The following is a 21,694-nucleotide window of genomic DNA, read 5'->3' on the forward strand; positions in this document are numbered from 1 at the left end:
GTTTTTTGAGATGGTGAAACACAGATCCAGAAGATGGGATGTGGTGGCAACCAACAAGCTTTATCTGTTTGGTTAGACATTACAGTTATACAAATACTGGAAAGGATTCATAATTCCTATGACTGTGCACATTAGATTTAAGTTAAGAAAATATCACAAATAAAGCCTTAAGTATAGAAATGCAATTTCAGTATAACCACTAGTGCTGATAACACAGGTTATTTAATAGATCAAATTCCTTCTTCTTCCAATAACTTCTTATCCTTTCAGTTCCAACTCATTATTAAACACCCGGGGGGTGGGTGGGGGTGGAAGACTACACAGTATGATGTGAAAGGCTACAAATCTGGGCTATTTTAGAACAAAGTAAGGTGAGAGGAACAGTACATTTTCTATGAAAATGTAGTCTCATTGAAATCAAAGTGCTGGAAGGGAAAAATGTCAATGGGAAACTGCCAAACTAAATAATTTAAGCTTTCTCACTACATTATCTACTTTACTGAAATAAAAGAATTCAACATGACAAATATGCATTCTATTGATTCCTGATTTAATTGTTTTAAATTTTGTATTCCATAAGAGGGAACATATTAACTTTTCCAAATTATCTTACTTTGCTGTTCTAAATCTCTTCTTCCAGCTACTCCTTCCTTCTTTCAAAACACTAGTGAAATTTCTGCTCTACCTTCTTTCTTGATACCAAATATAAGTTAGTTGTGCATTGCTGTTACCTCCTCAGTCTCAAGGTAAGCAGAATTAACCATGATGATATAATTCTCCTAGCTGTTCTTAGGAAGAAATACAGAGCTTGACCTTTAGACTTCAACACATTTATTAGAACTCCCTGGAACTCCAATACAGAGACTTCTCAAGCTTAATAAGGCTGCACAGGAGGTCCTTGTGTTACACTGACAGGTCACATGATGGAATCAGGGCTGTTACAGTCCTAATAGAAGTATATTCTCTTCCGGTTCAGTAAGAAAAGACTGAAATTTCAAACTCTTCATAAGACTGATTACTAGAAGTCACCTTAATATTTTATCTAAAGAACTGGGAACAGCTTATTGGTTTAAATAACTTTACAGACTTCACAACAGAAATTGGTAGAGAAGCAAATTTCAATTTGGTGGTTTAGGTACTTTTAGAATAAAACATAACAGCTGCTCTGAATTTTTAAAACTCAAGAAGCAAGAGCAAGGGAGGGAGGGAGAGAAGGAGGGAGAGAAGGAGGGAGGGAAGGAGGGAGGGAGGGAGGAAGGAGGGAAGGAAGGAAGGAAGGAAGGAAGGAAGGAAGGAAGGAAGGAAGGAAGGAAGGAAGGAAAGAAAGGAGAGGGGCAAAAATAAAAATGCTAGTAACATTTAAGACACAGAGCTCAATTTTTTTTTGTTGGACCAAAGAAAGAAAATAAGTTGTGCAAATTATTTCCTAATACATTTTCTTCAAAACAAATAGTAGCAGATAAGTATTTATCAATGCTTATGATACTGCTGAAGTCAACAGAGGGTATGCTTGTGAGTACTAGCGTGGGATATTCTGCATAACTGATCTCTATAGTTTGCAAAAACATGCTAGATATCATACGAAATCTGATATTACAAAATGTTTATCAGTACATATTTTGCTGCTGAATGCCGAAGAGACTAGAATATTTTTCAGGAATAAAATACATTTCTTGGAATGAGCATAATGCCCAGTGACGTTTACTGGCTTGTTTCAGTTGCACCATCAACCAAATAAATGCTACAATGAAAAATTCAGGGAAATCTCTTTCTTCCAGGTATGTTTTAATATTATAGTGCTTCACCACTTTCCAGGGGGTGCATACCATAGCGCTGAGCTCAGTACTGTCTGTAAGAGTCACTCTCCCTCTCATTCTCTTGCCATGACAAAATAATGCATTCAGTGTGGCATTTTGGTTTGGTGAGATTCTTGCTCCCATTGTTTTGTTTCAAATATGTAGTTACTGCTACATGTTTATATTAGAAAAAGTAAGATCTAGCACAAGTTCCTGGCACTTGTTGAGGCTGATGATAATACTCAGCCTTGTGGACTGCAACCCTAATGTCAAGGGTCAGCCCCCAAGACAGTTCTAAGGTGTCAGCCATTGTATTCCTCCTAGGCTCTGCATCACTTTTTTCAGATTTATAAGGCTGAGGCAATTGAGTGTCTTTGAAGAAAAAGCCACAATTTCAAACGTAAAGTTTAGAAGCAATGAAAGTGTGGTTTCCAGGATTTAGCATCAGCAGTATTGAGGGGAGATGTCCAAAATCACAAAAGATGATATTTTAAATACAACTATTTAACTCCTCTGCCATTTTTTATTATATCCTCTGACAAAACCATATTTCAAGAATTGCAAAAGATTTAGCTAATGTTTTCCCAAAGCCTACCTATATGCAGAAAAGAAAATGTTATTCTAAATATTTAGATAGATGTGTAGGCCAGCTGAGGGAAGACTTTTTATGAGGAAAGATTATGCTTAGTTGTTTCAATGTAATTGCAAAACTAAATGGACAGTAGTTAAAATGGTAAATTTGCAATTGCATTTTGGTTTTCTTACTGTTTCATCTCATTCCTACTGCTACCAAGACAAATCTGTCAGATGTCACCAATAGTACGATGCTGCTGTGCTAATAGGAAAAGTAATTGGTTAGTATGTTAAGATTCCATTACATAACAAGTATCTCCCTAGAGCAGGGGTCCTCAAACTTTTTAACCAGGGGGCCGTCGCACGGATGAAGTGGCAGGCAGCCATCTGCGGCTGCTTGGTTTCCCCTCCAAGCCCCGGCGGGGGGCGGAGCGGGGGGGGTCTGTAAATACCGGGGGCCGGATTGAGGACCCTGGGGGGCTGTATCTGGCCCACGGGCCGTAGTTTGAGGACCCCTGCCCTAGAGCAAAAAGTCAACATTAAAAAAGCTATAGCGTAAACCAGGAAAAAAAAAAAGGTAATTAATGATATAATTACATTAAATATAAATAGGTAAGCTCTTTGCTGAAGAGAAAATACCTTCCAAGTACAATTAATTCAGTTTCTTTACTTATCAGATGTTTTGATATGGTACATGGTATGGCAATCTATTTCAGACTTTTTTCCAGTGATGTAGTGCTCTTGTCCATTTTGCAGTATCTTCTGAATCTAATCTGTTCTACTGTTCTGTTTCTTAAGAGATTATGCATATTTGCAGTATTTAAAAAGATATCAAATTTTCTCATTTGTAGAGATTAATAGGGGAAAAAAACCCACTAACTCTCTCCATTGAAGAATAAATATAAAGAACACAAACACTGAATTTTTGATCTTTCACATATTCCTGGGATGACCTTTTTTATGCTTGAAATGCTTATGCACATGTATAACTTTGTTCCTGTATAGTCTGAACTCAGAAGTTTTACTTGCAAGGTTGCAGTAATAAGCAGTCGTAAGTATTTACAACGTTAAAGCTTAGTGATATGTGGCTGAATGGCTAAGAAATGTCATTTTGTTGTCTTTAAAGAGTGCTTCTAGTTCACTTTACCAGAAATTTACAATTTTTTTTCAAAGAAGACATAATTTTCTTCCCTAAGAACCCATCAAACAAGACATTCCTCAGCTACCACCCTCCACCAGGATGCAACAAAATTAAATTCCAAAGTTACTCCAGGCTGAAGAAGCCTCCAGACAGTTCCATTTCTTGAAAGGGAGAAGAGGTGATGTAAATAATTATTTCTGTACTTAAGTAATTACTAAGTCAGATTTCATATATAGGCCCATTTTATCATTTCTAGCACATGTTGTTTGACAATGGACTAAGATATCTGACCTAGCTGGGGTTTCCCAAGTGCCCAAATTTTGTACTTCTTATGAGTGAAAAGATATTGGAAAGCAGCAGTGCTGTGGTAGCCACTGTCCTTGTAATTCCTCATAATTTCTACTGCAATAATCTGCAGTGCTGTAATTCCTTGTAATTTCTGCTGCAATATGAAGTAAGCAACAGAGGTCATTGTTTGTGCACAGCTATTTATTTGGAATATATTCTGGATTTATGCTTTTAAGTATGTAATGTCATGGATTATAAAGCCAACCCCCCCGCCCCCAAGACAGTGTCCAAGCTATCCAATGACCTTGAACTGAATTCAACAGGCAAAATTTGAGGAAAGCAGATAAATCACAGGGGAATAGAGTTCAAAACTATTTAATCTGGACCAGTGCCATGGATGTACAGCAAGACTTGGAAATTGGAAGACATGGAAATGAAGTTTGCTTAGACAGAAATCCTTTTGGTTTCAGAGATGACCTATTCCTTTTCAAATGGTCAACATTTTCAAAAATGTCACAAAAGCACATATATTTTGGAGCACAGAGAACAAGACATTCATGAAGCTAGAAATACTAAAAAAAAAATAAAATTGTGAATGATGTAGAAACTATATTTGGATAGCTTTGCTGTACAGGTTCCGTCCTGAAATATGGCATGAAAAAGCATCACTTAGCTTATTCTATTAAAGGCAGAAAAAGTAAAGGGGTGCCTGAGGCTCATGAGAATTTTCACTATTAGCATTATAATCATAATTGATCTAATATTCTGATGTTTTTAGCTCTGCAACCTTTGCCTCAGCAGGCTGGAAATGTAAAAAGTCCCATACTTGCAGCAAAAGACTGCAATAAATTTCACTACCTTTGCCCTTTACTGTGCTTTGCCATTTGATTATTTGGCATTCTTTGACTCCCCTGTACAGTTCCAACAACTTTGGGGAAGGAGAAGGAATGCCTACTGCAATGCCTAGTCAGTCACAACACTGAGTGCATAAAAGGTTAAAGAACAGCATTCAGCTGTCTTCCATGGGTAAGGGCAGCTATGCAAACTCTCATGTTTTGTTCTTGTGACAGAGTCTGCAAGAACATAAAATGCCATAACATGACTCCATTCCCATAACAGCAGCTGTAACAAAAATGGAAAGTAATACACAGAACCCATTCTGGACTTGCAATTTTTAGATCATAATCACTTCACCCTTTTTGGATTCTGTAGTCAAGAGCTGTCTGGCCCGTCCTCTTAGAAAGAACTCGTGCCCTATTCTTAAAACAAAACAATCGCAGTTAAGTCTGTTCTTTCAGAATATATGGTTTCATCAAATCTGGTCTCTAAAAGATGACTGTCTTCTAAGAGCAAAAGGTACAATGGCAGACTTTCAATTTACATTTTTCTTGGCCTACCCTGCAGATAACTAAAATAACAGTAGTTGTCCAAAAAAGAAAGGAACAATATTTAAAATTCACATTATCAGTTATCATTAGTTATGGAGTCAGTACTATTACGGAGAAGAGTAGGAACTGCTGATTTTTCAAGTGCTGCTATGCAGTAGAGTACACAGTATATAATAAAACAATACGTTTAATGGCAAGGGAAAGTATTTCCATTAAAAAAATGCAATGCTCAGGTAAGCCACTGAGCTGCTCCTGTGCCTTTGAAATCTTTTAGTCCTTTGGTCTGTATGCTAAAGATTCACCCATATTTATGTCACATACAGATATGTACTCTGAACAGTACATGTCTCTTAGTCTTATATCGATCTCCAGTAATGGTATCCATTCGTTCCCAGCAGTGCATTAAGCAATGTGCTGAACAGTTGTGAAAGTGAATTAATCCCTCTCTTGTATTACCTTGTGTAACAGTGTTTTACAGATGGGTTTTAGAGACCATGTTTTAGCAAGAGACAGGGACTTTATTAGTCTGTTTTTACTAATGCTTAAATTTTGATAAGTTCCTTTTAAGGTCTGAAAGCAAACCAGAAAATTTAACTTAATCTCCATATTCAAAAAGTCCATCTTCATAAAGCCACTGCCTAACATCCAGCCAAAAGTATAAAATGCTACCAGATCAGGCTTATTCTGTATTATAAAGACAGTGATGCCTGCACATAGTTTGTGTGGCATAACTGATAGTTCAAAGTGCAAAGAAAAGGACAGCTACACCATAGGCAAGCTAGTTATAGGGGTATTCTACCACAGGGTAGAATATATAGTTATAGAAGTATTCTACCACAAAACTTAGGAGGCAAGGAAAAGGATACATTCAAGGCTTCTTGAACATCCATTAGGGTGACATGATAAAGAAAGAAGAAAAAAAACCCCAAAAACAAAACCCAGAACTGAAACAAAACTTAGTGGTGTCTAGATCAGATAAATTAGGGCAATATTTTCAAATTTGGTTGGAAAACAGTAATAAGATGTAGCCTTGGGAAAAGATCTCTTAACATTGCAGTAAACAAAAGGACCGTAAATGAAGGAATATATGGCCTGATGTATTTTTCTCTGTATTATTTACAAGTCATTATTTGTCTTAATAGACCTAAATTTTTTTCTGTATACAAATTCAAGCAGGCAAATACAATCATGTATTTTCTTATATTAGTAGAAAAGGAAGAAAGGGAAAGTAGTTGGAGAGATCACATCAGCAACCATTTTTGAGATTAGTATTATGCAGAGGAATCTGATTCATTTGCCTGTAAGACATAAAAGCAGCTAGATTATGGATACACTGAGGGACATTAACTGACCTCTTTGACAGTATATGGCATGCTTTTTGACACCCACTGATGACAAACAAAAACTGTTTGTGAACCTTCACTACAGAATTCTCTACATCTCCTACTTCAGGACTGCTGAGGAAAAGCTTTTCTTTGACATTTATTTCACTCTGGTATATTTGAAACCAGTCTTACTTCATTGTTTTATGTAGAGTTCAGTCAAGGAAATAAGTCTGCCCAATAAGATAACTGCACATAGAGTGTACCCAGGACGACCTGCCTTCAGAGCAGCCATATATGTATAAACATTGTTTTGCTCAAATTGGATTTTCTATTGAAATACTGAGCTTTAAAACATAGCTTAGGAAATGTGTACAGTACTTTTGAAGTAATAGCTTGTATTCATTTCTAACATTCAAAATCCGTCTTAAAACTGGTTAGTTTTTACAAAAATGAACATGATTTGGATAGTATTTTTATGCAAAATATGCTTTATTTATGAAAGAATAAAGAATCTATAGAAACATATATATTACCCATGTTCCCACTGACACAACGTATTTTCAGAAACCAATGCAATATGTGGCAAGAATGGAAATCATTATGTCACAAATGTTGGCAGATGTACAAAATAAGCTAATATATATTGATAAATTATTCATGGATACATAGACTTTAAGGGCAGAAGGTCAATCGTACCAGTAACTTGACCTCATATGTAACATGAACAACCAAATCTACTTACACCAAAGTGAACTCAAAACTTGTGTTTGCTAAAGCATTTCTTTCAGAAAGACACCTAGTTTTGATTTATAAAGGCTTCAGAAGTGGAAGAACTTAACATTTTCCTTGGTAGTTTGTTCCAATATTTAGTTATCCTTGCTGTTAAAAATGAGTACTGAAATCTTTATTTGAATTTGAGTATATTTAAGAACTACCAGTTGGTTCTTGTTATACTTGTTCTTTTCTGTCCCAGATTGAACAGCCTTTAGCACCAGTTATTTTTCCTCATTTAGGTACTTACACACCATAATCAAATCACTTCTTCATCTTCTTTCTGATAATCTAAGCAAGTTGAATTTCATAATAAATATTATATTGCAACACATTATTCTCAACTCAAAATCATTTTAGAATTTCTTCTTGGCAGTTATAGCAACCTTACATATCACTGGGTACAAATTTCTGAGCTATTTTACTTCAAATAGGAGAAATAGGATTGGGACAATTCAATCTGTTGATTTAGGATGATTTCAACTATGTAATCTAGAACAGGATGAGAAGGTGTCATGTTGAAAACATTGACCCAGAATTACATACCTATCCTGACAAATATTCTGCATGTATGTTATAACAATGTTACATTTCACAAGTCAAACAGGTAATTGAGAAAATGAAATTACAACCAGACCTTTAAAGAGAGTAAAACTCACAGTATGAGAAAGGAAGAGACAACAGCTGACTGCACAAGCTACCCATTAATCAATAAATGCAGGTGTTTCATGTTCCCTAATTCCAGGATGAGTTTTCAGACAATGCAGTATGTCCAAACAGATCTAGTTCAGGATCATTTCCATATAGTCTGTTCCAGGGCTAGTGAAGCAGGCATCCAGTTGCATATTCTCATTAGACGGATTTTTCTGTGAGCTGTTGGGAATAAATGGTTATCAGGGAAGTACAGTAACTGCAAGTGGCTTAGCAACCTCCAGGACTGATGCTTGATTGATAAAAGGATTGTCGTCACTTGTTGATGGCCACTGTTCTTCCTTACTGAGCCTTACACAGGTCAGCCAGAGGCAAAGAGGCCTTGGAAGGCAGGACACTACAGCTGTAAAACAGTGAAGGCCTACAGAACTGTCTCCTTTTGTTTTCTATTATTCTTTTCCTCCTTAAGTTTCCTCTCCATTAATGATAGAGATTGGAAATCTTCCCATCAGTCATGGGAACGCCAGAGTAAAGTCCCTCGCTGCCTATTCAGCTGAAACAGCACTAACTAAAAAATTTTGCTGGTGATGTGATTCTGATTCAAGAAGAATCAGAATGGACCAGGAAAGACTTTATTTTTAATAGGAGGTGTGCCAATAAACATGTGAATCCTCTAAATAATGTAGTATTGACTTTACACCTGCAATTCCATTACAGATGTGTAAGTTTTGAACAAGGAAAATTTCCAAACAAAGTGGAGCGGAATAATTACAAATTAATTGTCCACAACCCATTCACTAGAAGCAAATTATTCCAATTCACAAACGCAAGCCGTATCCTTCACTGCTTAATCTACATTCTTGCTTTTTTGCTTCTATTTTCTCTCAAAAGATTACTGAACCATACTTCCTGATACTGAGCTTATTCTAAGAACTGGGTAATTTTCCCAGTGTGTAGCAACATGGGACTGGGATGAAGAAAGGTGAGGATCACTCAGTCATATACCCAGAAATCATATCCAGCCATATCATTTTGTCTTAAAATATAGTTGCTTGCCCCCAAAACCACTTCTGATAGACTTCCAATTGATTTTGAACCTATATTCATTTTTGAGTATTTTTGTGTTTATTCTTGTGCCTGAACTATCCCTTAATTAAAATACCTCTTCCTGTATTGAAAAGAACCCTTAACCTTTCTGTAGGGCATCATAAAATTAAAATTAGTAACACCTTTGTGCATCTCTGAACAATGACTGTTGGATTTCTCTTTTGGAGTGTCTTAAAAGAAATTTGCTAACAAGATAGTGGAATTTTAATTTTTGCTAGAACAGCACATAGAATACTCAAAGCCCCACAGTTCTAATTGAGCAATACACACAAAGAAAAAAACAGCTTTTATTAAAATGTTTTAACCATTGCTTCAGCAGTTTTAGTTAACAGTAAGGACTGTGTTAAAGTTGTTGATGTGATTGTATCAGATCTCTTCACTTCTGCAATACACATTTTCTAGAAACATTCTCATGCTATATATTATTTTTCTTATACCAGTAAATGTACAGTTGCACTGGTTTTTACCTTCAGTACTTGAATAGCCTGTATATATAATGTAGAATGTTGGTAATTTATAATAATACAGGATAACTTGGATCTGACACAACATATATATTACAGTCTTTAAAATTAATCCAGTACATAATTCTATATGCTTGGGATATATATCTATTTCTACACAGTAAGGCATCCGAGTTTCCCTTCCCTTGCCAGGAGATGAAATGTAACAACCAAATTCTGCTCTGAGTTACATCTATGAAAATCCATTAGTTTCAATGAACATGCATATGTCAGAGCAGAATTTAACCTGACAGGCTACCTTCTACTTACACTTACTGTCATTTTCCCAATTTTTTAAAAATGAACAAAGTCAATAAAAGCCAGAATTAACAAAATGGATTTGGCAGATAATACACACTCCGTCAACACAAACGGTAAATGTTTTAACAATGTTCATTAACTCTAAGAGGAAAGTATCCTACACTACACATCCTATACTAAAGGAACTTAATAAATAACAATAATAACAATAATAACAATAATAATAATGATAATAATAATAATAATAATAATAATAATGATGCTATGCCATGACCAATGAAGGCAGCTATTGTAACAGCACTGGTAAGAGGTGCTTTCCTCCTCTCTCACTAAGCACAGACAACAGCAGGGGTTTCTGGATAATCTCTTGGTTGTAGAAAAACAGATTCTTAGTCCATTAATCTACTATCTTCGTTATGGGCAGAAAATTATTTCAGCCCCTGCTTGAGAAAGGGAGGGAGAGATTACCAAAAAAATATCCCTGCATGCAAGTCATTTTCTTCTTTTTATTAAACTAGTGATATTATGACATTTGAAGTAAATAACTTGCATGTCTTTTAGCTGAAAGGTAACATTTCATGAGTGACATTGATACTTTAGGTTCTTTGGGGATAGATATTGGACAGTACTTCGGTACCTGACGGTATTTACAAGGGGTCCCCTTTCTCATTAAAGTGCTGTATTTTGAGTGGCTTTTTTTAGAAGCAGTTGCAATTGATTAAGAGTTGTCAGGGTGACCAGATCTGAAGTATTTATTAGGTGGAAACCTGATTTCTTTTCTAAGAAAAACATGGGGAACCATGGTGGTTATAGAGTTGCAAGGTAATCATTGGGAAAATAATCTATCTGGGTGGAAAAGTGCCCAAAACACATATTGAATGTAATATGCCAGTTCCTCTATTATCTGTTTCACAAAAAAAAAAACCTAGAGCACACCCACTGTGGCTGACCCAGAGGAGAATGCACAACTGTGCAGGGGTAAATCAGGTTTCATAAGATATCTTTTTTAGATTACATAGTGGGGGAAACAGTTAATAGCTCAGAGAGGAGAAATACAAGTAGAATTGTGCACAGACAACTAGACTTCCTGAAGACACTCAAAAGCCTGTCACCAGCAGGTCTTTTGTCTGGCTACGTTGCAGTATATTATAATTTATTACTGACATGACTTGTAATATGTTTTCTTCACAATAAACATTTTGCCCTGAGGTGGCACCCTACAATCCAAGAAGCTAACTGAACACCAGAAAAAATACAACAGAGTAGTGAATTCAGCTAATGCAAAGAGTATTTACTATTGTATTTAATGATGTTGTCAAAATATTTCAGGACATGGTAGTGCTTTCATCTGGTTAGTCTAGAAGTGAGAATCAATCTTCCCTATATCTATAAATCTATTAAATGAAATGGGAGTTCCTTATATTTGTATCAAGTATTTGAGGATTTACTAAGCATGTCTTCAGGACATATATAGATATATAGATATACAGATAGATAGATATATAGATATGTGTGTGTGTATATCTACTCTTACATAAAATATATAATTTACTTCATGTATTGAGAAATAAGTGATAGTTTAACACTTTTGTGTTTAGATTCCTCTGAATCTTACAAAGACCTTAATACTATTTTTCCTACAAAGTTCTGATAGCCAAGAAAAGCAGAACTATCCAGCAGCCTTTTTAAATACATTTTCTGACAGAAGAAAGTAAAAATGTCTAAATAAGTCTTAGCATCAATATCTCCCCCAAATGAAAAATTAAACTAAAAGCTGGATACGTACAAACATACAAGGATATGTAAAGGATGAACAGATTTTCTCACCACTGACCTTGATATTTAGGTCATAATTATGGCTATGACTTTGACAGGATACTTTCAAAGAATTTCACAGTAGATGTCAGAATTCTTCACCATTAGCACCCAAGCCTACCAGTTAATGTAGCTTTGACTTCAACCAACAGAGGAGATCTTAGTGCAAACCACATTAGTAATAGCATCAGTACTAACAGCAACAATTAAAATAGCTTTGGAAAAGACTAGCTATAAATTTGTTTAGCAGGGAAAAAAATCAGTTTGCATATGCACTTTGATCTGAAATGTAATTCTGCTACCTTTCCTGATTCTTTGGTGTATCATTCTGAAAGAGATACTTGTAAGAAAAAAAAAAAATTACAGTGCTAATAGGTACCAGTAGATGTCTTGAAGCAATAATAGTTAGCACCAGAAAACAATTTGTGTTTGGGTATCTCATCAGAAATTGCACTGGACTTCATCCTTATAAATAAATTTACTTTAAAATGGGAATCACATTCAAATCACTAGTTGATACAAAGCATATTTGGCTTGGCTGTGTTCAAAGTACTCAACCTCAGTAAGTTAGCACTGGAATAACAAAACATACAGCCAGTGCACAAAGGTCTCAGATTTCAGGAGAGGTTTTTCCTAGCTGTGTACCCCACCTCCCCTGAACCCCATTTGATATTTTCTGAAAAAGCAAGATCTACTAGAAGAGATTTAAGAGCTAGAATCCTTTGCCAAAGCTACAATTCTTTTTTTCCCCACAGGACTAAAATGGCACTGGTATGAAAAGTGTTGATGAACACAGAGGTATCAGCACTTGTGTATCAGTTTACAACACACAAAACCCATGACAGTCCCTCAATAGTTCTTTCAAGTCATTTATGTCATATCAGCAGACTTTTCCCAAATTATTGGAGAATAAACCTACAATAGGCACATATATTTTCTGTACACAAACCCACATGAAAACAAAGTATGTAAAACAAGAAGTAGCAGTCTAAGTTTAATTTACTTTTTATTTGCTTGTACATAAGAAACATCCTGGGAGAAATAGATTGTCCACATGTTTTGGTTTTGGTTTTTTTTCCAAAAAGGTCAAGTGGTCTTTGAATAGAAACAGAGCAGAAACAGTTTCACATGACTTTCAAGAAGCTTTGGTAAGTTGTTTTTTTTCCCAGTTGATCTAAACAAGGTATGGCACCAACATAAGGTATGTTTTTCCCAAGAAGCTTTCAAGTAGCTTTTCATAGCAGTACTGTGCAGAACATGAAATGAAGCATTAGCAGTGCAAAAAGCCTCTGTTACGTCTGTAAGCTTTTCTATTATATATTTGTTCTTCTCACAGAAAATAGCTCATTCACAATTTTTCATACTTTACTTGTCTATCCTACTGTAGATTCAACTGCTTGCAGCCTCCGCTTACGCAAATACCTCTCAAGATGTTTGTCACAGCTTGCTTTTGGTTGGAAATCAATGGTATCATTACTGCTGCACAAAAGAAAAAAAAGAAAAAGTAACATCACTTTCATGAAATATCCCCTCTGGAATACTTTTCACTTCTCTGCTTAACATTTGTAGATGTCACTTTGTTCACATCTGCTGAAGTAATTTTTTACCTCTTTTCCTGCTCAAGAGCGTTTTCCAACCTTCTCTCATTCAAATATCATTGGCTGGTTTGTCTTCTGCACATGCAAGCTTCCAACAGCTCGATTCCTATGTTACCAGCTGAGAAACCTGCTGATTTGATTTGTCATGAGCACATGGCACATATTAATTTGTATTGAATGCAAATTAAATACATTCTTACACACAGTGTAATTCATTTTAATTCAGAAACACTTGACTACCAGGGTAAGAATGTAGCTTTAGTTACAAATATGTCTCTATAAAATACATTGGATTTGGCCTTAACTCCTCAACTAGTGTATTAACAATTAACAACTACCCAATCAAGGGTACTGATGTCTTTACCCAAGCTTGTCTTTTCTTTGAAGTATTCCCAGTTTAGACTTCCAAATGCCAGTTTCTTCTATTAACACAATTTTTAAAAATTCCAAAAAAAAGGGGTGGGGGGGTGGGGGGAGATCAAGAAGTATAAGCAATGTAATGTTTAATGTTAGTTAATAATCTTGACTTCATAAATTACACCTTCAGACTTACTGAGATTCACCCAGTATCAGAACTGCTTTAGGAAGTGGTTTTACAGTCCTTTTGTGCATCTCATTACGAAGAAGTGAAGAGCAGTCACTTCATCTCTTGTTCTAAACTACAGCAGCCCTACATTCCTCCTTAACTGCTCCAAATTATTCACTCATCACATAAATTACCTTATCAAGCTTGTCTCTTGGAGTGAGTTACTAGTGACTTTGTATAAAGGTAACCTGTCCAATCAGTTGCACTTTATCTATGAAAGCTTATTTTTGAAAGAATCTGAATGGGAACCTCAGCAGTGTTAATTTAGGCTTCTTTTTTTACTGTGAGGTATGAATACTGTACTTTTGTTTTGTTTTGTTTGGTCTGAAGAGATGGGTGTTAATGTTCATGAAAAGAGGAGGCCACTACCATGTAGGAGAGCACCTCCACTTCCATAATATAAATATAAATATGGAATATACTTCCATAAAATATGAAGAAGTGTAAACTTCGTATTGGTGTGCACTAGATTTGTTTCTTTTTTAGTATGATAGAAAGCCCAATTCGATTTTACAGAGATCAAAGGACGGTGCAAGAAAAAACTAGGCAGAGTCTGCTTCCCCGCTTTGTGAAGACATTTAAACCACAGGTCTTCAAACATTCCCTGATGCTTCTGAAAAGTTCTGTGGAAAATCAGCTTGATGCACACTTTCATGATATCATCTGTTATAGTCTAGCTCAAAATGTTTCTTTCTAAATATTTAACAGAACACCTGATGTGGAAATTTTAACACAAAGCAGACCATGTAACACACATTAGTGTCACACACAGCATAAGGACACAGAATTACTACTTTCTTCCTTAAAAAGAAAAGAATAGTGAGGCTTCAGTGTGTACCTTCACAGCTGCATGCAGCTTTCCAGTGCTTTGTTTCACTTTCTTTGGGTAAGAGGGTTATTTTTGTTTCTTGAGGCTTTCCTACTTTGTATGTAGGCTAGAATTTACTACTGTACATCCACCAAAACGTTTCTCATTAGACATGTTCGACAGCTTCTTCTAAAGGGGAAGTTTTCATAATTTTCTGTGAAAAACTGGGTCTAAGCCTTCTGCATAGGTCGTCATTTCTGTTAGTCACACTTGCTAAAACTCAGTATCGTAGAATCACTTCTTTATCTTTCTTCCTGAGACTTCTTTATTGGCAAGTCACAACAAACTGTAAAATTTGCTACATTTACCATGAACAGCTTGTGAAACATGTCAACTTGCTCTATAATTTTCACAGGGCTTTAATTATGAATCAATGTGATGTTATGAATAGGGGTATTCATAGCTAATGCTTTCAACATGCAGTAAGCAATATTTCTATTACTTAAACGTTGCTCACATCCACAGGCACTTCATTCTGGATTACTTCTTTTGTGAATACCCAGGCATATGCATTTTACTCAATCTGATGGCCAAGTTAAAAAGGAAATGATGCATTTTCCATGGAATTTTACATTGCAAATAAGGATGAATTTTCTAACTGGATAGTTGCAATTCTCTTGAGACTGTTTGTGAGTGACACTATATTTTATCTGCACATTGAAAGAACACACTTATCAAATGGAAACGAAGAAGAAAAATTACAAGAGATTTGATCTTCTTTACAGCTTCTAATAGTAAAATACACTGTATGATTAATGAACCTGTCAACTATAATGGGAAGAATATGTAACAAGTAACTCTGCATTACTTGTTTGCGATTTTTATCTTTTATAAATGCAACCATGTGCAGGATGATAAGATTAACTCTTTGTGCTTTTAAGTGAGCATTATACGCAAGAATAATACAACCTCCACTGTTTCTTGTCTTTCTGTCAATTCTCACTCTTAAGAATTGCAGTTTTCCCTAATCCCAAAATAACTATATTATTTGGCATATTTGGCATATCTACACATCTACTGCTGGATAAATTATTCAGAAGGATGAAAGACAAAAAGGTCCACGTAGCTCACCTGTCTCTTTCCATTTAGTTTCTCATGTTTTGTACCCTGCAGCATTTCTGTGTCAAACAAAAGGGGTTTTAGAATTTATTTGGGATTTTTATAGGGTCTACAAGAGGGCAGTCCTAGGCACACTGTGAAACCTACCTGCCATCAAGGCAGCATGACATGAGGGATATATGTCTTACAGATCTATATTAACTTTGAGATGCCCTTTATGTCATTTTGTATCCTTATGTCCTATACTCTAGGAATAACATTGAGAAAAGTACTTTTCATATTCCATTAACTCAAAACTTAAGGAATCCTAATGTTGTTTAAACTTCATTGCAGTGGTAGGGCCTTGGCACAGGAGTCAAATCAGGGATTTCTGGCGGTTTTCTCACCACCTATTAGGAGTGAATAGGAAGGGCAGACTTTTTGCATGTAATATTCAGAAACTTCATCATATGATAGTCGCCAGATATCTCTAAGGAGGACATAAAAATAAAATGCTTATGAAATTTCTGTGCCCTCAAAACATTAGCATTAATTGTCCAGTGGCATTAAAATAAGAGGAAATTATTTATTGTCCTTAATTTCACATTTACTTCTTGACATTCAACTACCTCATTGCCTTTAATTGCCTTGGGTAAGCTGTGCCACTGAATAATACACATAGTTTCTATATGTACAGAAATTCTGAATTAGCAATATGGGAAGTGTTTGTAATTGGAATCAAGTCTCAGTCTGTCTCTTTGTTATTCATGAAACAAAATTTTCTGATCTGATCAGAAAGAAAAAATTCAATAAGGCTTTAATGTACTTGAAAATGGGCACACAATGTATGAAAAGTCCATCTCCCTTTAGCATTTGAGAGCTTAAAGTTTTAAAATACGGTTCTAAACTAAAGTACATGGTGTAGTCAGACCTGGGGATGGGGGGAAGCATTTGGTGTGGTATGGAAACTGGAAAAAATATCTGTGATAATAGCGTATGCCATTATGAAAATTAATTTGTTGCAAAATACACCATTTGTTGCAGGGCATTACTTATTGTAACATCACTTCATCAAGTTAGACTAGTAACATTAACAGTTCAATGCCATCATATTAACTATTCAAAACATTCTTTAATATCAGTCCTTATTGCTCACTGTGTTTACTTTTTTATTTGGGAAAAATAAAAATCCTATAAACTGAACAAAAAGTTCTAAGGTACAGTAATACTTATACAAAGAAAAAGGTGAAATTTGTTCACTTCATTGGTAGCATGACACTTCAATGATATGTCTTCTGGAAACTTTCAAAAGTGCAAACCAGTTGTGCTATTTTTTGTACAGATATCCCATGTTTCTGAACTCAGGCAAATCGTTAAACAGAAGGGAATTATCAAATACGATTTCTACTGGTTCTACATTCACACAGAATTGCACATCCAAGAAGGTTTTATAGTCCTTTAGAAGTCAAAGAAAAACAGAGGCAAATTAAGTCGATTACTTAATAGAGAATTAACCATATGATGCAATGCAGACTGAACTATCCAATGACATTTTGCCCAAACAAGAGGTTAAATATGAAAAGCTGCTTAACAAAGTCAGTTTCAACAGCAGAATAGATATTGGGACAGAAAAGGAAATTAGTAGGTTAAAAAAAGAAAAAGTTTGATTAAATAAATGCACTGAAATTCTACACTTAGGATATTAAAGAATGACAAGAGAAAAATATTAACTATTAGAGATGCAGGAAGAATGGACAGGGGAGGAACTGTGGACACTGAAATAAAGTACTCATCTTGAAAAGGGAATAAAAGCAGTCTTAGGGTGTTGCATATGAGATAAACTAATGTCTACAGTCATTAGCACATACTGAAACCATTGTTGCTGTCATTATTCCTAAACAATCCATCTTTAAGTGCTGAAAGGAGAAGCTGACAAGAAACAATCAACAAAGATTTTGAGGACATACTATGTCAAGCCTGTATAAATTTCTCCTGTGAGAGAAAAATTGTTCTTTTAGCTGGTGGAAAATAATAGATCTAAATTAGCTTGACATTAGTAAAGCTTTTAAAGCTGTCTAAACAATGTATTAATAAACAAACTAGAGAAAAGATAGCCCACATGAAAAGACTACAAGACAGAAAGTAAAAAAATTGGACTCAGCAAATTAAGTAGGATAGACAGAGGATAATTCAGCAATCATATTACTCTTCTAGAGAAGAAAATTAATAAAATATGACACAGCAACAAAGAATTACAAGAGATTTACAAAGCATAACATAAAGAAAAGATGAAAAAATACAACTGCTTAGCCTGAAAAGTTGGGTTTTTTTGTAATACATATCAAAAAGACAATGGTCAATATTCTCCGTATCCAATAAGAGTGGAAGTACTTATCCTAATTTGTAACAGGACACATTTAAGTTAGCTATCAGGAAAAAAAGTTCCAGCTGGTGCTAAAATAGACCTTCCATTCAAAGTTTTTTAAAATGTAGTATAAGTAAACATCTGTGAGGAATGATCCAGGTCTGAGTCCTCAGCCTGGTAGCACAAGAAGGAACTAGATAATCTGCTCAAGGCAAGTTCCATACAGCTTTTTATACTCTCTGTAACATCAGATTTACCTTCTAAGGCTAGCTTCTAACAGGCTTTACATGGCTTCAAAGGAGAGAGAGGTGATCAGAGAGACTGTGAGTCCACATACTAAAAAAGACAACATACGCCCTCTTGATACCGTCTGTTACGAAGCAGCAGTTGGAGGATTAGGAGAGTCTTGGACAACCTCAAACAATGACTGCCCTGTGGTATCATCACACTAAAGAGGGAAAAATACTGTAATTCTTCCCAGAACAAAGAATAGGAATGAAAAATAGTAATTGACCTTTACCAGTCTACTCTTATGCTCACTCCTGAATTCAAAACAAATCGTCAAGTGCTCATCTAGCTCAGCTTTCAGTGCAGAGAACTACATTTATATACCATTCTATGCTGATGCAGTGGCCTCTTATATGGTACCAACTGTAGTTTGCAGTAAAGGTATTATGTGCACCAGTACACTAAAAAGAGACCCTGTAGCCTAACATAAGATATAAATAACTGAATCTGTGCCCGATGGTCTAGGTCAATAGGCAGCAGCTCCACAGGCTGATCTTACAGCCACCCTCTTCTTTCAGCAGAACATACTGACGCTGGTTGCCTTCACAGGATGTTAAACTTGACAAGATATCACTGATGTGATTTGTCTGCTGTAAACGTCCTGTAGCCAAACTGTCCTCTTCTATGTAAATGCTTACTGAAAGAAATGTCTGAAACACTAGATTAAGTGATGATGTAGCACTTCAAAGGCTGGAGAAATCAGACATTTACCAAGTTGTCTGAGTTGGTAAGTAGCAGTTTATTTTTAGTGTCTTCAGAATTGGTGTGAAATGCCTTCCCTGGCTAGCATTTCTGTTCTGACTATACGAGCAGTCAGTTAATATGTTAACATATTGTACTTGCCAAAATAAAATCCTTAAACCACACCCACTGACATTAATGATAGACTGTGGAAAAGTTATTAATAATCTGAGTTCAAGTTCTGCTACCAACTGTCAAATAAAGTGTTACCTACTGAATTCATAATACAACACTGGAGTGAGGGAATTCTCTGCATTTAAAAGATGTATTGATGTAACTATATTAGTTTTCCATTGTGTATTTTATGTCAAACAGCATAAAGTACTATTCTCATTTGTACCATTATTTGCTGTTCTGTCTATTATCCCTGGAGGAAAAGGGACTGTGAACGTCTAGTTATTCTTTCAGCATTTACACTTCAATATGTATAGAATTTTTTTTCCAAGGTCCTCAATTTACATGACCATTTTTCAAGCACTAGCATGTATAAAGCTGATTTTTGGCTTTTTTTCTGTGCTAGTTCGTAAAAAAAGTTTACAGCTTTATTCCCAAGTAAAGCTGGCTGGAATTTTTTGAGGAATGGCATTTAACTAGAAAATGTGATTTTGTAAAAAAAGAAGAATTGCTGCAGAAATGCACTAGTTACCAAATATTTAGTCAGGAAATTCTGCAGTGGAATGCTTGACTTCCCCAGCTTGGTCACTGAGAGATGGATCTGAATTTACCACATGCACCACCAGTCCTCAGACACTAGCTTGCTCTGAAGTTCATATTTAATTCTTCTCCAACTCTTGTCCACTGTAAAGACCACTGGCCGAAGTGATTGTCATTACAATTCAGAAGTCACTATGGCACTGAAAATTTGTCTTCTGTGCACCAGCTCTTCCATCTTTTCAACTAGGCGTACAACCACTACTCTGTTGGGAACTGGTTATCTGTTTGACCATCTGACAGTGTCAGTAAATGGGATTATTTATAGTTAGCAAAGGACTTCAGCGTTCCTATGATGACTTGGTACATTCCTCTGGAAATAAAGTGTGACACTTAAAGAAATAGCATGTTAGAGTAAGGTTACAATACTTTAAGTCCCCCTCTGTTGCATCAAGAACTTTGTCACTCTGTGTTTGTTGTTTTATAGAAGATATAGGCTAATTAATTGGGTAAAGGCATCCCCTTCATTTTTCTCTGCAATTTACATCTTGTGTCTCTGAGAAACTCCTTTGAGGCAGTGACAGTAGACCCCTAATGCAATTCAAGATACTGAGGCTATTCCAACCCCTATTTTCTTACACTCTTGGAAAATCCACCACTGCCTGTCAGAGAGCTGAAGTGCACCAGTTCCAACAATGCCTTGGGTTTGTTTCTTATGTGAAACAAAACCAAGCAGCCTATTCCATCTCCACAGTACCTGGGGACATTCCAGCTGAAAGAAATCTGTGAAGACACTTGTAAACCAGAACAAACTTAACAGAACATTAGCTAGAACAATGAGGATTTAAAATACTGTAACTCTGCAAAATTTTTCACTACTGAATCACTTTCAGTAGTGCAGGCCAGATGCAGTAGGTGAAGGAGAAACCACTGCAAGGAAATGTCAAGCTTGCTAGTTTGGAATGAACCCCTATAGCAGAAGATAATCATGATTTAAAACTCTGCGGCAGCATTCTTCACCTACTGCAATACAGACATTGTTAGTGCTTGTGGATATTGGCAGTTGTTACATGCAATTACTCATATTACTTTATAAAGTGCTTTGTAACTGCACTCTGGTGATTCTGACAGTGTTTTTGTGTCCCTTGGCTGTTTGAGTGTCTCATTGTATAACCTCATGATGTTGTTTTTGGAGCAAAGCTGTAAAACTGCAAAATGCACCAGAAATGTTCATGTACTTAAGGTGACTCTGATGAGTGTGTTTAACTTTCAACACATCCCTCTGAATACAAAACTCAGGTCTCAGCCCTGAATACTCATCCACAGCTGTTATAAATTAATTTATGCCCCTGATGATGGTCAATGCTACAAACTAAAGCATCAGAGAAACAAGTTATTTAATGATTTTCATAGGCTACTTTTAACGTCTCATTGTCATCTTATTTTCATATTTATAAGAACATAGAGTAGATGCAACTTCATCGTAGACCCATTCAAGAGCAGAATATTGGCATTCAAAAGTGAAAAATCATACCACTGGTAATAAAACCCCCATATTGTTAACATAGAACAAGTATTACTTTCACACTTTCAAAGGAATAAAAACATAAAATGTGAATTTGAACAAATGGGCAATAAAATACTTGTGAAAAATGAGTGTATAGGCTATATATATTGCATATGACAAAGAGATGAGAGTATTCTGGTGGATGAAAATCTCCAGGTGTTTCCTAATAGAGAATTAGGGCATTTTTTGAGCTTAAGAATTTTACACTTGACAGATGCCACTTCCTGAACCTTCTGGTAACACTGTAGATGTACTAGGGAACCCCAAGAGGCAACAGTAGATTTTGTTTTCCTTCTTTGCACTTCATGCAGGGTCTTCTAGGTCAGCTGCTTGCTAAAAGCCTCCTCCAGACAGCCTACCAGGTCCAATGTTG

This window comes from Falco peregrinus, chromosome 3 (genome assembly GCF_023634155.1).
Source record: "Falco peregrinus isolate bFalPer1 chromosome 3, bFalPer1.pri, whole genome shotgun sequence".
Taxonomy (NCBI): domain Eukaryota; kingdom Metazoa; phylum Chordata; class Aves; order Falconiformes; family Falconidae; genus Falco; species Falco peregrinus.